General features: G+C 48.1%; 2 long non-coding RNA genes across 3 annotated transcripts in view; one reads left to right on the top strand and one right to left on the bottom strand.

Annotated features, from left to right (window-relative positions):
• LOC141097081 (uncharacterized) overlaps positions 1 to 15,443 on the top strand; it is a 72,215-nt gene that overhangs the window by 18,556 nt on the left and 38,216 nt on the right. The gene's annotated exons all lie outside the window — the stretch shown is intronic.
• On the bottom strand, positions 249 to 4,513 carry LOC141097074 (uncharacterized). Of its 2 annotated transcripts, XR_012233841.1 has the most exons (3): positions 4,292 to 4,513; positions 3,355 to 3,406; positions 249 to 1,381 (listed from the first exon to the last, which is right to left on the bottom strand). It is a non-coding gene; the product is annotated as an uncharacterized lncRNA (long non-coding RNA). The 2 variants fall into 2 exon arrangements; XR_012233840.1 differs by lacking the exon at positions 3,355 to 3,406.

The following is a 15,443-nucleotide window of genomic DNA, read 5'->3' as shown; positions in this document are numbered from 1 at the left end:
AATCATTGGGATATTATGTTGAAGCGTTCTAGAGTTATTACTACATAAAGTGAGAGCGGTCATATTTTAAAAAATTGGGCCCGTCACTAAAGGGGCTAAGCAGCTTGTACAAATGAACTTCATTATTTCAAAAATGGTTTACCTGTCTAAGCCTGTTATTATAGTACCCTACATGTGTCACAGATACATCATGGGCTTGTCCTGCCCTATGCATGAAATGAAAGGCTAAAAATGCAACATGGAGACAACCACAGCAATGTTTTATTTACATTCACTGAAATCGCAGACTTATAGAAATATTGGATAAATAACATTTTGACATTATGTATAGAAGTGCATTTTTTTTGCATTGAGAACTTTATGCCTTTGCTTGTTTCATTTTAAGCATTTATGTATTGTTAAACTGTAATATGCTGTTGGTGCATGCGGGTAGGACTGTTGGGAGGGTCTGCTGCTCTGCCCCCCCAGGCCTGCCTTTGGTGTCTGAGGTTTCGGTGTCCCGAACCAGAGATCATAATACCTGACTTGAATAGTAAAGGAGACGGCGGCCCGAGAAACATCCAAGGTGGGAACGCCCCATCATGCCGAAGAGAGTCTGCTAGATCCAGGCCTAGCACGCTGGTGGGTTTGTGGATGCCAGGAGGGGGTTGGCCTGAAGAAACATCTTGTCTTTTCCTGGCAGGTCAGAGGGTTGGCCCGTCGGTTGCTTTTTTGGACTGAATATTTCCAAAACAACCAAAATTGAACTGTACGTCTCTTGGGAGGCGGAGTTTAGTCCTATGTTGCAGAAGTAAAGTACTCTTACCCAGATAGGTGCACAGTAGGGAGCACTAGAAAGTCAGCGTGCGATTGTTCAGGGCACTGGCAGTGTGGCCCGGCCAACAGAGAAGGCCTAGACCAGAGCCTGGATTTTTTTTTTTTCTAAGAGCAGGGTCGCAGGAGCCTCTGAAAAACGTAGAGGCCACATGAATAGCAATGCTTCCCCAGGAGTCATCCATATTGCTCAGGGGAAACCTGCGACATATTTGTCCTGTCCCTTCCTTTTTTTAAACGGAGCCCCCTCACTGGTTGGTAGGATATATCTGTCCTGAAGATCCTAAAGCAGTCTTTGCAGACCGGTGATGAAGATGGCCATGGAAAAACCAGGATGCAGACTTTCAGGTGGCTGGCAGGTAACAGATTTGTCTTTCTTTCCAACTCTATCTGGCTCTGGGGGGCAAGAGGGCCGGGGATTAATGGCAAGGACAGTCCTCCGTGGAACAAACACCAAACACTTGATCTGTTAGGGCCTTGCCTTGTAGACCACAGATGATACGGTAGTGACAATTCTAGGTGGGAGAGCAGAGTGACAGTTTCACTCTGTCACCCTCAAAAGATGTATCTGAAAGAAAAAAGGAAATCATTAATAAAAAAAAACCTAAGGCAGAAACTGGCCTGGGCGGTCCGGACCCATGTCTGCCTCCTACTTACACTAAGCTAAAACGGATTAGCTTTGTGCCAGTTGGTGGTGTAGCCATCTCTGGGGGGGACCTACATTTTTTACTTTGCATAGAATAAGCAGCATACACCCATGTTTTTTGTGTACCCCAATGAAGCAATAGCCCCCGCCACACAGCATAACACCGCTCCCCCAATCATAAACCTCAACCTGACAGTAATCAGTGGACCCCACATTATAAACCCAACAAAGCCCACCAGACATTCCCTCCCCAAGTGTAAATCCCCATGACGCCCCCTGCCCCCAAATGTACATCCCATCAAACTGCCTCCAAACAAATCCCCCATTGGATGCCTCAACGCTTCATCAACCCCATCTAACGTCCACTGCCACCAAGCATAAACCCACAAACCCCCATAGGACGTCCACCCCTCCCCCCAAGCATTACTCCCATCAGACGCCACCCCCCACCCAAGAATAAACCCCCATCGGACATCCACTCTCCCCCAGCATTAACCCTCATTGGACATCCACTCCCCGCAGCATAAATCCCCCATCGGACCCACCCTCCCCAAGCATAAAGCCCCATCGGACACCCAACCTCCCCAAGCATAAAGCCCCATCGGACGTCCACCCCCCTGCATAAACCAGACCCAGCAAGCGTGCATTAGCTCTTCCCCCTCCAGGGCCCAACCAGACCCCGCAAGCTTGCATTAACCCCAGGGCCCAACCAGACCCCGCAAGCGTGCATTAACCCCCGGGGCCCTATCAGACCTCGCAAGCATGCATTAACCCACCCGAGGCCAAACAGACCCCACAAGTGTGCATTATCTCCCCCCTAGGGCCCAACCAGACCCCGCAGGCGTGCATTAACTCCTGGGGCCCAATCAGACCTGACAAGCATGCATTAACCCCCTGGGGCCAACCAGACCCCGCAAGCATGCATTAACCCCCTCCCAGGGCCCAACAAGACTCCACAAGCGTGCATTAATCTCCCCCAGATCACCCCCCAAACCCCACCACAAGCAGGCCACCCCCCACTAAAATGGGTCCCCATTGAGCAGGTCACCCCCAAATCCCACCACAGGGGTCCCCCAATAGCCAGCAGCAGGTCACCCCCAAATCCCACACACAGGTGACCCTCAATAGCTAGCAGCAGGTCACCCCCCCCAAACCCCACCACAAGCAGGTCTCCCCCCACTAAAAGCCCGAGAGCAGGTCACCCCCCAAATCCCACCACAAGGGTCCCCCTAATAGCCATCAGCAGGTCGCCCACAAACCCCACCACAGAAGTCCTCCAATAGCCAGCAGCGGGTTGCCCCACACTATAATGGGTCCAATCCGTAAGCAGCAGGTTCCTCCCAAACCCCACCACAGCCCCCCCAGTAACCAGCAGCAGGTCACCCACCCCAAACCCCAACACAAGCAGGTTGACCCCACTAAAAGGGGTCCCCCAATAACCAGCAGCAGGAGGCCCCCCCCAAACATCACAAGCAGGTCATCCCCAAATCCCACCACAGGGGTTCCCGTCCCCTCAATAGCCAGCAGCAGATCGCCCTCAAATCCCACCACAGGGGGTCCCCAAATAGCCAGCAGCAGGTCGCCCCACCACAGTGGTCCTCCCCAATAGCCAGCAGCAGGTCACCCCCCAAACCCCACAACAGGGATCCCCCCAATAGCAGATCATCCCCAAGTGCCACCACAGGGGTCTCCCAAAACCCCATCACCTATAGTAATAGCGTGCTGCAACTTGCTAAAACAGAACATGCTGGTCACCCCCCAAAACCCTCACCCCCAAATTCCACCACAGGGTCGCACATTTTTGCGGGTCACCCCCAAAACTCCATCACAGGGTAGCAGGTTTTTCACCCTAAAACCAAAAGAGGGTCACACGTTTTTCACCCTGAAACACTAACCTCTATGTGCCTTGGTGACTTGCAAGGTAATGGCGTGATGCATCACGCCTTGCTAAAATAGAAGAAGCCCACAATAAGTTACGGAAATGACGTCACACCGGGAAGGAGCCCATACAGTCTAGCATTTACCATCTACATACCTCATGCCCCTCTCACACCAGCCCCCTTGATGGTCATCTACATATCTATCCCATGCCTCCTCACACCAGCCACACAGCCTCCTGGATGCCCCTGTACATATCCCATGCCCCATTCACACCAGCCAACCCCTGGATGCCCTTCTACATACCCCATGCCTCCTCACACCAGCCCCCTGGATGCCTCTACATTCCCCTTGCCTCCTCACAACAGCCCCCCTGGATGCCCCTCTACATTTCCCATGCCCTCACACCAGCCCTCTGGTTGCCCCTCTGCATACTCCATGCCCCCTCACACCAGCTGCCTGGATGCCTCAACAACATTTATTCACATGGTCTCCCTCCTCTGCATACCCCTCTGCATACCCCATGCCCCTCACAGCAGCCCTCTGGATGCCCCTCTGCATAATACATGCCTCCTCACACAGCCCCCTGGATGCCTCAACATTTATTCCCATGGTCTCCCCACCTCTGCATACCCCATGCCCCCTCACACATCACCCTCGATGCCTCAATAACATTTTTTCACATGGTCTCCCCGCCTCTGCATTCCCCATGCCTCCTCACACAGCCCCCTGGATGCCTCAACATTTATTCCCATGGTCTCCCCACCTCTGCATACCCCATGCCCCCTCACACATCACCCTCGATGCCTCAATAACATTTATTCACATGGTCTCCCACCTCTGCATACCCCATGCCCCTCACAGCAGCCCTCTGGATGCCCCTCTGCATAATACATGCCTCCTCACACAGCCCCCTGGATGCCTCCACAACATTTATTCACATGGTCTGCCCACCTCAGTGCAGACGAGCCCAGGATCAGCATCAGTCCTCACAGTAAAACGCTGAACACAGCTCCTCAGCAGAGTCTTCCCAGAGCACACGGTGCTGCACACAGCTCAGTGCAGGAATCTCGGAGTCCTGAAGTCCTCTCCACAGCACAACTCAGGCGCAACACCAGGATCCTGCACACAGACCTCCTGTCCCGCCAGAATGTGAGCACTGCTGCTCGTGCCGGACTGAGGAGGTCCCGCCCATTCCGGAGGTCCCGCCCCTACTGATGACGTCATGATTTCAACAAATCACTCCTCCCCCCACAAGAATTCAACTCCAAACTAGACGCATCCCTAGCATCTACCTGACTTGGACACGTACAGGACGGTACTGATATACAGGTGCAAGGAGGTTTTTCATATAATACCAGTAGCAGCCAATAAGAACTCTCCTTCATTTCTAAAAACTGTATGGGAAGGTGAAACTGTAATTCTAATTGGTTATTAGTGATGGAAACATGGCAGGTTCATCAAAATAGCAACCAGTCAAATCGCAGCTTACATTTGTCACCTGAACTGGAAGATATATAAGGCTAAATCGGGACGGACTAAAAAGAATGAAGAAAAAGAATGAACGTAACTTACAGGAAATTATTATTATTTGTTATAGCGCCGTTTATTCCATGGCGCTTTACATGTAAGGAGGGGTATACATAATAAAAACAAGTACAATCTTAGACAATACAAATCATAACTGGTACAGGAGGAGAGAGGACCCTGCCCACGAAGGCTCACAATCTACAAGGGATGGGTGAGGATACAGTAGGCGAGGGTAGAGCTGGTTGTGCAGCGGTTTGGTGGATCGGTGGTTACTGCAGGTTGTAGGCTTGTCGGAAGAGGTGGGTCTTCAGGCTCTTTTTGAAGGTTTCCAGGGAAGGCAAGAGTCTGATATGTTGTGGTAAAGAGTTCCAGAGTAGGGAAGATGCGTGGGAGAATTCTTGTATGCGATTGTGGGAAGAGGGGAGTAGAGAAGGAGATCTTGTGAGGATCGGAGTTTGCGTGCAGGAAAGTACCGGGAGACGAGGTCACGGATGTATGGAGGAGACAGGTTGTGGATTGCTTTGTATGTCATGGTTAGGGTTTTGTACTGGAGTCTCTGGGCAATGGGGAGCCAGTGAAGGGATTGACAGAGGGGAGAAGCTGGGGAATAGCGGGGGGACAGGTGTATTAGTCGGGCAGCAGAGTTTAGAATAGATTGAAGGGGTGCGAGAGTGTTCGAAGGGCATGGACTAGGGTTTTTGCAGATTTTTGGTTGAGGAATGAACGGATTCATGAAATATTTTTGAGTTGAAGTCGGCAGGAAGTGGAAAGGGCTTGGATATGTGGTTTGAAGGAGAGATCAGCGTCAAGGATTACCCCGAGGCAGCGAGCTTATGGGACTGGGGAGAGTGGGCAGCCATTTACTGTAATGGATAAGTTCGTTGGGGGGGTCACGTGAGATGGGGGAAAGATGATGAATTCTGTTTTGTCCATGTTAAGTTTCAGAAATCTGGCGGAGATGATGGATGAAATAGTGGACAGGCATTGAGGGATTCTGGTTAGTAGGGAGGTGATATCTGGTCCAGAGATGTAGATCTGTGTCATCAGCATAGAGATGATACTGAAAGCCATGAGATTCTATGAGCTGTCCCAGGCCAAAGGTGTAAATGGAGAAGAGCAGGGGCCCTAGGACTGAACCTTGTGGGACTCCGACAGATAGGGGGCGAGTTGAGGAGGTGGTGTGTGAGTGGGAGACGCCGAATGTCCGGTCTGTTAGGTATGATGAGATCCAGGATAGGGACAAGTCTGTGATGCCGAGGGATGAGAAGGTCTGTAATAATAGGGAATGGTCCACTGCTGGTTTCCCAGGGGGTTTTGCCGAGAGGGCGCTGCAGGACAAATAGAGGATGCAGACCAGCAGTTTGGTCGAGTAGACGCTGCAACGTGAAGTGTGAGTGGGACCGAGGCCTAGCTGGGAGTGCGGTGTCAGGAGAGACGATTGAGGCGGAGCCAGCATGTAATCGGGAGGGCGGAAGCCAGTCAAGGCTGCGGTACAGAGAAGGAGAAAACAGGATGCTGTCAGAGCTGAGACAGAGGGTCAAACGCCAGATGGAAGCGTGGGATCCAGAGGACAAGACGCGAGAATAATCAGAGGTAAGCCAGGGGTCAGAAGCCAAACGGGAGCGTAAAACCGGAGGAAAAGACTGGAGCGTAGTCAGGGGCGAGTCGAGGGGTCAGGAAACCAGAGAGGACTGTACAATGGAAGCACAAGTCAGGGAACCAAGGAAGTACTGTCACTAAATAGCCGCCCCTGAATTTGAGACAGGAAAATTAAATTAACTCTGACCTGACCAGGACAGAAAAGGAACAACCCTGTCCTGGAACATGACATAGATTATATGGGATATGAGTTCATTCCTCTATTATCTAAATACATTTCATGTTCATTCCCCACCTATAAAGCTCAGGGAATATAATATACACCTGTTTATATGGGATATGTGTTCATTCTGTTAGGGTCAGATTTCTGCGGTTACTATGCAGGAATCCAGACCCTCACATTCTGCAGTCTCCTGCTCATTATCTACTGCAGAGGAGATTGCCTTGCAGCAAATCTCTCCTGAGGCTAAGTCCTTCATTCCATCCTCTGAGCATGCTCATGGGATGATCTCCCATTGGAGTTCGGGAGTCATGTGCTCAGGTCCTGCTCCAGATCTCATTGGTCCATCTCGGAGATCTGGAGGCTTCCGGAAGGTCTCGTCTGCTATAAAAAGCGCGCATGGCTGTTCCACCATGCGCTAGTATAGTCATAATTGCTGCTGTGTGAATGTTGATGGATGCATAATCTGGTGAATGACTCATTTGAAACCCCTACCCTTGGATATTACGCGTGTGTGAGGGATTGAGTTATTACCAGTACCAGCGCGCTATTGCTCCATAGGCACAGCTGCTAACGTCCGACATTGCGCTTGCGCCATAGCGGTGTCGTTGAGCGGCAGTATCCACGCCGCGCTGCAGTAGCAGCCCACTTGAGCGTTCGCGGCTGTGACGCTATACTCTCAGTCACTAACGGTAGGTCTAGAAGGACTTAGTACCGCCATCTTGGGCTACTCCTGTGACCGTTTACCGTTTTTGTGTATTCTACCTGAAGCCTGTGACACACACAGGTTCAGTGTTTTGTATCTTTTGTCGCGGCTCCTCTGCGTGTGAACAGAGCCCGTCCTGCACAGTCCGGGTGAAGTTTAACCCGTGTGCATAATCGCCATATTGTCTCTGCCACCATCTAGCAGCGGTTATATCACCTACTGCACGGTGGACCCCGAGTGGCGAACGCACTTTATTATTATTTTTATTTAGTGCGTTCCGCCGTTCCTAACACATTCCTCTATTATCTACATGTATTTCATGTTCATTCCCCACCTATAAGCACAGGGAATATAATATACACCTGTTTATATGGGATATTTGTTTACTTTTCTGTTATCTACATATATTTCATCTTCATTCCGCAGCTATAAAGCACAGGGAATATAATATACACCTGTTTATATGGGATATGTGTTCATTGCCCTATTATCTACATATATATCATCTTCATTCCGAACCTATAAAGCTTAGGGAATATAATATACACCGGTTTATATGGGATATGTGTTCATTGCCCTATTATCTACATATATTTCATCTTCATTCCGAACCTATAAAGCTTAGGGAATATAATATACACCTGTTTATATGGGATATGTGTTCATGCCCCTATTATCTACATATATATCATGTTCATTCCCCACCTATAAAGCCCAGGGAATATAATATACACCTGTTTATAGGGGATATGTGTTCATTGCCCTATTATCTAATATATAAAGCTCAAAGTGTGTGTGTGTGTGTGTATATTTGTTTGTATGTCCGGGATTGGCATCCACACCGTCGCAGCTACAGCCACAAAATTTGGCACAGTCGCACGTCTGGACCCCGAGAGCGTCCTAAGCTATGTTGTGAGGCGAAATTTTAACCCCGCGCGTTCCAATTCACCAAACAATTTTGCCCCTATCTACATACTGGGGGAAATAGTGTGCGTATCAAGCCCCGCCCCTCATTGTGATGTCATAATGCCCCTATTTGCATACTGGGGAAGCAGTGTGTGCGTATCAAGCCCCGCCCCTCATTATGATGTTACAATGGTTGCCATGGCGACGCTGATGTCATCAAAGGTTGCAAGCCCTGCCGCCGCTCATTATGTCAATGGTTGACTATGGAATGGAGGATGTGTGATGAGTATATGGGCACCGGACTATGGGATGGAGGATATGTATGACAGGTATATGGGCACGGGACTATGGGATGGAGGATATGTATATGGGCACGGGACTATGGGATGGAGGATATGTATGATGGGTATATGGGAATGGGACTATGGGATGGAGGATATGTGATGGGTATATGGGCACTGGACTATGGGATGGAGGATATATATGACAGGAATATGGGCACAGGACTATGGGATGGCGGATATGTATATGGGCACGGGACTATGGGATGGAGGATGTGGGATGGGTATATGGGCACTGGACTATGGGATGGAGGATATGTTTGACGGGTATATGGGCACCGGACTATGGGATGGCGGATATGTACAGTATATGGGCACGGGACTATGGGATGGAGGATGTGTGATGGGTATATGGGCACTGGACTATGGGATGGAGGAGATATGTATGATGGGTATATGGGCACGGGACTATGAGATGGCGGATATGTATGATGGGTATATGGGCATGGGACTATGGGATGGAGGATGTGTCATGGGTATATGGGCACTCGACTATGGGATGGAGGATATGTATGATGGGTATATGGGCATGGGACTATGAGATGAAGGATGTGTGATGGGTATATGGGCATGGGACTATGGGATGGAGAATATGTATGATGGGTATATGGGCATGGGACTATGGGATGGAGGATGTGTGATGGGTATATGGGCACTCGACTATGGGATGGAGGATATGTATGATGGGTATATGGGCACGGGACTATGGGATCGTGGATATGTATGATGGGTATATGGGCACGGGACTATGGGATGGAGGATAATTATAATTTTCTATAACCACAGTTAGTTACTATGCCCGGGCAGCGCCGGGCTCTTCAGCTAGTCTACATATATTTCATGTTCATTCCCCACCTATAAAGCTCAGGGAATATAATATACACCGGTTTATATGGGATATGTGTTCATGCCCCTATTATCTACATATATTTCATGTTCATTCCCCACCTATAAAGCTCATGGAATATAATATACACCGGTTTATATGGGATATGTGTTCATGCCCCTATTATCTACATATATTTCATGTTCATTCCCCACCTATAAAGCTCATGGAATATAATATACACCGGTTTATATGGGATATGTACACCTACTTCCTGGAGTGTGATTCTTACTTGGATGTTTTGAAGGGGCTTTCCTTCACCATGGAATGGTTGCTGCGGTCATCCACCACTCTTGTCTTCTGTGGATACTCCTAACATTTCTCCTTTCTTTCTGATGGATGTGTTTTACAGCCTAATGATGGTCTGTTTCTCTTCGATTGTGAGCTCCTTTGTCTGCATGTTGTCAGCTCCAGAGTCCAGATCTTCTATCTGCTTAGTTGATGATGGATTAATCAAGCAAAAGCCCATTAAATAGCTTTTGAAATAATTGTCCAATTTCTTTTTGTCCAATTAGTTCCAATTCCTAAATCCTTACTGAAATTAGGATGCTAATACCCTCAAATTAAGGGCTCTTTCAGACGTCAGTGTGTCTGGTGCATGTGGTGACAGTTTTAACATGTACCAGAGACAATTACACACGTAGACCCATTCAAGTGATTGGGTCTGTTCACATGTCAGTGTGTTTCTACGTATCGTGTGTCCGTTTTTGTTTTTTTTAACAGCAGCACGGGCCGCAAATCATCCAGCACATGTGCACACTGATGACACACTGATGACGTCAGAGTTACAGCTCACATCACTGTCCCTTGCTCGCTCTGTGATCAGCGCTATAACAGGGGACAATGCTGATATTTGTATTCATTGGTTAACAGCGAGAGCAGGCGGCGGCTGATGGGAGGAGTTACAAATAAATATAAAAAGTACACAGATATCTCCAATACTGTTTTTTCCAGTACTGAAAATATCAGGACGTGTGAAGAGGTCTAAAGCGGAGTCTGCCCATATTGATTATATAACTATCATGTATTTGTTTTTTGTAAACAGCTAAAATACCAAAACTTGTTTCACTGCCCAAATATTTTTGGACCTAACTATTTGTTGTCCAAATGACAGTGTAGTGGATGTGAGTCAGTGGGTTCCATCAGGCACTGGAGCCATTTCTGTAGTGAGTTTTAGGACTTTACTAAAAGCATTTTTTTTTTTTTTTTTTTTTTTTTTTTAAAACAAAAGAAATGTTTTGTCCAGTCGACACTTCGTGTTGCCCATGATTATTTTAGGAGTCCATATCATGAAGCTTCTGTAGCTCAGTTGATTTAAAGGGAATCTATCACCTATTTTTTCGACTATCAGCTGCCAGCACCGCCATCAGGGGCTTATCTACAGCATTCTGTAATGCTGCAGATAAGCCCCCGATGTTACCTCAAAGAGAAGAAAAACGAGTTATATTATACTCACACGGGGGCGGTCCGCGTCAGGTTTTGGTCCGATGGGTATCGCGGTCCGGTCCGGCGCCTCCCATCTTCTAGCGGTGACGTCCTGGTCTTTGCTTCCCATCGCGGCTCTGGCGCAGGCACACTGCTCTGCCCTGTTGCGCCGGGAAAGGTCAGAGAGGTCCGGAGCCTGCGCACTGCAGGACTCTGCTCTGCCCTCAACAGGGCAGAGCAGTGCGCCTGCACAGGAGCCGCGACCGGAAGCAAAGAAGAGGACGTCATCTTTAGAAGATGTTTTTTTTTTTTTATATAAAAGCGCAAAAGCATAAAAAATGATATAACTGAGGTATGGCTGTCATCGTACTAACCCGAAGAATAAAACCGCTTTTTCAATTTTACCTCACGTGGAACGGTGTAAACGCCCCCTCCAAAAGAAATTGATGAATTGCTGGTTTTTGTTCATTCTGTGTCCCAAAAAGCGGAATAAATAGCGATCAAAAATGTCATGTGCCCGAAAATGGTACCAATAAAAACGTCAACTCGTCCCACAAAAAATAAGACCTCACATGACTCGGTGGGTCAATATACGGAAAAATTATAGCTCTCAAAATGCGATGATGCAAAAACTATTTTTTGCAATAAAAAGCTTCATTTAGCGTGTGACAGTTGCCAAACATAAAAACCCGCTATAAATATTAAATCAAACCCCTCTTTACCACCCCCTTAGTTAGGGAAAAATAAAATATTTTTTTTTTTTTTATTTATTTCCATTTTCCCATTAGGATTAGGGTTAGGGCTGAGATTAGGGGTAGGGGTGTGTTGGGGTTAGGGTTGGAGTTAGAATTGGGGGGGTTTCCACTGTTCAGGCACATCAGGGGCTCTCCAAATGCCACATGGCGTCTGATCTCAATTCCAGCCAATTCTGCGTTAAAAAAGTCAAACGGTGCTCCTTCCCTTCCAAGCTCCGCCATGCACCCAAATAGCGGTTTTCCCCCACATACGGGATATCAGCCTACTCAGGACAAATTGCACAACTTTTTGGGTCCAATATCTCCTGATACCCTTGGAAAAATAAAAAATTGGGGGCAAAAATGTCATTTTTGTGGAAAATAATATGATTTTTTATTTTTATGGTTCTTCTGTGAAGAACTTGGGGGTTTAAAGTGCTCACCACACATCTAGATAAGTTCCTTGGGGGATTTCCACTGTTTAGGCAAATCAGAGGCTCTCCAAACGCGACATGACACCCACGGACCATTCCATCAAAGTCTGCATTCCAAAACGTCACTACTTCCCTTCCGAGCCCCAACGTGTGCCCATAAAGTAGTTTTCTCCCACATATGGGGCATCAGCGTACTCAGAACAAATTGCACAATAACTTTTAGGGTCCTGTTTCCCTTGAGAAAATAAGCATTTGGGGTGAAATGATCATTTTTGTGGAAAAAATATGATTTTTTAATTGTACGGCTGTACATTATAAACTTCTGTGAAGCCCTTGGGGATTCAAAGTTCTCACCACACATCTCGATAAGTTCCTTGGGGGGTCTAGTTTCCAAAATGGTGTCATTTGTAGGGGGGTTTCCACTGTTTAGGCACATCATGGGCTCTCCAAACGCAACATGGCATCCAGCCATTTTTGCGTTGAAAAAGTCATCAAACCCCCACATATGGGGTATCAGCGTACTCAGGACAAATTGCACAATATCTTTTGGGATCCTGTTTCCCTTGGGAAAATAAAAATTGGGGGTGAAAAGATCATTTTTGTGGAAAAATGATTTTTTAATTTTATGGCTGTATGTTATAAACTTCTGTGAAGCCCTTGGGGGTTCAAAGCTCTCACCACACATCTAGATAAGATCCTTGGGGGGTATAGTTTCCAAAATGGGGTCACTTGTGGGGGGTTTCCTCTGTTAAAAAACATTCAAAAAATTCCTGTGAAGCACCTGAAGGGTTAATAAACTTCTTGAATGTGGTTTTGAGCACCTTGAGGGGTGCAGTTTTTGGAATGGTGTCACATTAAATCCCGCATCCCCATTCCAAATCTCCCCACACACATTAAATCTTCCCATCCCCACTCCAAATATCCCCCCACAAATTAAATCCCCCATCCCCACTGCAAAGCTCCCCCCACACATTAAATCCCCCATCCCCACTGCAAATCTCCCCCCACACATTAAATCCCCCATCCCCACTCCAAATCTACCCATCTCCATTCCAAATCTCCCCTCACATTAAATCCCCCCATCCCCACTCAATTTCCCAACACATCAAATCCCCCCATCCCCACTCTAAATCTCTCCCCACACATTAAATCCCCGATCCCCATCGGCTTCAACTCTGAGTTTTTTACCTTCCCAAGGATCAACAATGCAGAACAGCTGCACTAAAAATAGGCTGAACTAGATGGACATAAGGTCTTCCTTCGGCATTCAAAACTATGTTACTATGTTATCCCCACTCCGAATCTCCCCCCACATTAAATCCCCCATCCCAAATGACCCCACACACATTAAATCCCCCATCCCCATTCCAAATCTCCCCACACATATTAAATCCCCCATCCCCATTCCAAATCTCCCCACATACATTAAATATCCCCCATCCCCACTCCAAATCTCTCCCACATATTAAATCCCCCCCATCCCCACTCCAAATCTCCACTCACAAATTAAATCCCCCATCCCCACTCCAAATCTCCCCCCACACATTAAATCTCCCCATCCCCACTCCAAAACTCCCCACACACATTAAACTCTCCCATCCCCACTCCAAATCTCCCCACACACATTAAACCCCCATCCCCACTCCAAATCTCCCCCACACATTAAATTCCCCCCACCATACACTTAATCTTTGGTCTCTTCTGCTCCACTGGAGCACTTACCACCAATGTGTTCCTTTGCAGCGCAGGCAAGTGACGTCAGCAGAGTCACTACATGACCTGATCACGGTGCTGGCAGCTTCAATTGTACTCTCGTTTGTAAGACTCAAGTACAATTGATCCCTGGGAGCAGGTGTGCTGCAGTTTCTCTGTGCCGGTTGTCAGCTTGACAGTCGGCACAGAGAATGGTCGACTCCCAGTTCGGGGGGACGGCAGAATGCCACTGCCAGGGTAGACACTTCGGACAGCCGCATTAGGCGACCTGACTGTGCCCCCCTGCTGGCTGCGCCCGGGGCACATGCCCCAGCTGCCCCCCCCAGATATGCCTCTGACAAAGAGGACCTGTCGGCAGCATTTTACTAAGTCAAGTACAACCAGGGTCATACTGGGACTGTCATACTGGTTGAAATTATCCCGCAGGTGAAGAAGTCAGTTTTGTAGATTTTCTTAAGCTTTCTTCCATCCCCTTCGCTGTGTCTAGGTGTCTCCTCTTTATTTTTGCACTGTCCTAGCCGCAGATTGATCTCTTGAAAGTGTTCAGGAAAATGATGCTGGTTGGTGCGTCTGCGTGGATTGCGCAGTTCCACCTATGTCATTTTACTGAAGCCCACCATTAGATCAATCTGTGCAAGCACCACCCGCAGCTATAACAAATGGGGGGCTTCGGTAAAATGGCACCGGTGGAACAGAGCAGCCACCAGAGCCATTTTCCTGAAGGCTTCCAAGTGATCAATCTGCACAAGCGTCTGCGGCTCAGATGGCGTGAAATTTTGATAAAATTTAAAAGCAAAATTACACCGAGATGCAGTGGCGAGGACAGAACAAAGTGGAAGACCCTACTCACTGTCCTTACATGATACACGAAGATATGAATACAAGGAAACTTCAAACAGAGATTAAATAAAATCCACAAAGCAGATTTCTTCACCTGAGGGATCATTTTAATCAGTATGACAGCATCAATATGGCTGTGTGTACTTTAGGCTAGTTTCACATTTGCAATTCTGGGCGCAGCGACGGCCTGCGCACGGCCGCCGCTAAGCCCCGCCCCTGCCGCGCCTCCGGACGCAAGATGCTGTATGCGTCATGCGTCCCCTATCTTTATCACAGAGGACGCAGGCCATGCGCAGTATGCGTTTTGGCTGCGCCTGCGTCCTTTTGACGGTGCTCCGACCAGCGGCAAACGCAACCTGTTGCATTTTGGTTGCGCTCGACGCACCGTCAAAAGGACGCATGCGCTGCCAAACGCAGACTGCGCACGTCCTGCGTCCTCTGTGATAAAGATAGGGGACGCATGACGCCTGCAGCGTCATGCGCCCGGAGGCGGAGCTACCAGCGGAGGCGCAGCAGGGGGCGGGGCTTAGCGGCGGCCGTGCACAGGCCGTCGCTGCTCCCAGAATCACAAATGTGAAACTAGCCTTACTTAGTAAAATGCTGCTGACAAGTTCTCTTTAAAGAGGTTTTACCAGGAAATAATCTGTGTATGGCCATCACAGTGATTCTTATGGACAAAGAAGAAAGTAGCTGGACACGTGATACCAACACAACTCAATCGCCTCATTCTAGTGATTGACGGGGGTCCTAGTGATCAATTATTTATCAACTA

This window comes from Dendrobates tinctorius, unplaced genomic scaffold, assembly GCF_039654945.1.
Source record: "Dendrobates tinctorius isolate UK_male_01 unplaced genomic scaffold, ASM3965494v1 ptg000083l, whole genome shotgun sequence".
Lineage (NCBI taxonomy): Eukaryota > Metazoa > Chordata > Amphibia > Anura > Dendrobatidae > Dendrobates > Dendrobates tinctorius.
This window is presented reverse-complemented; position numbering and strand designations above follow the sequence as displayed.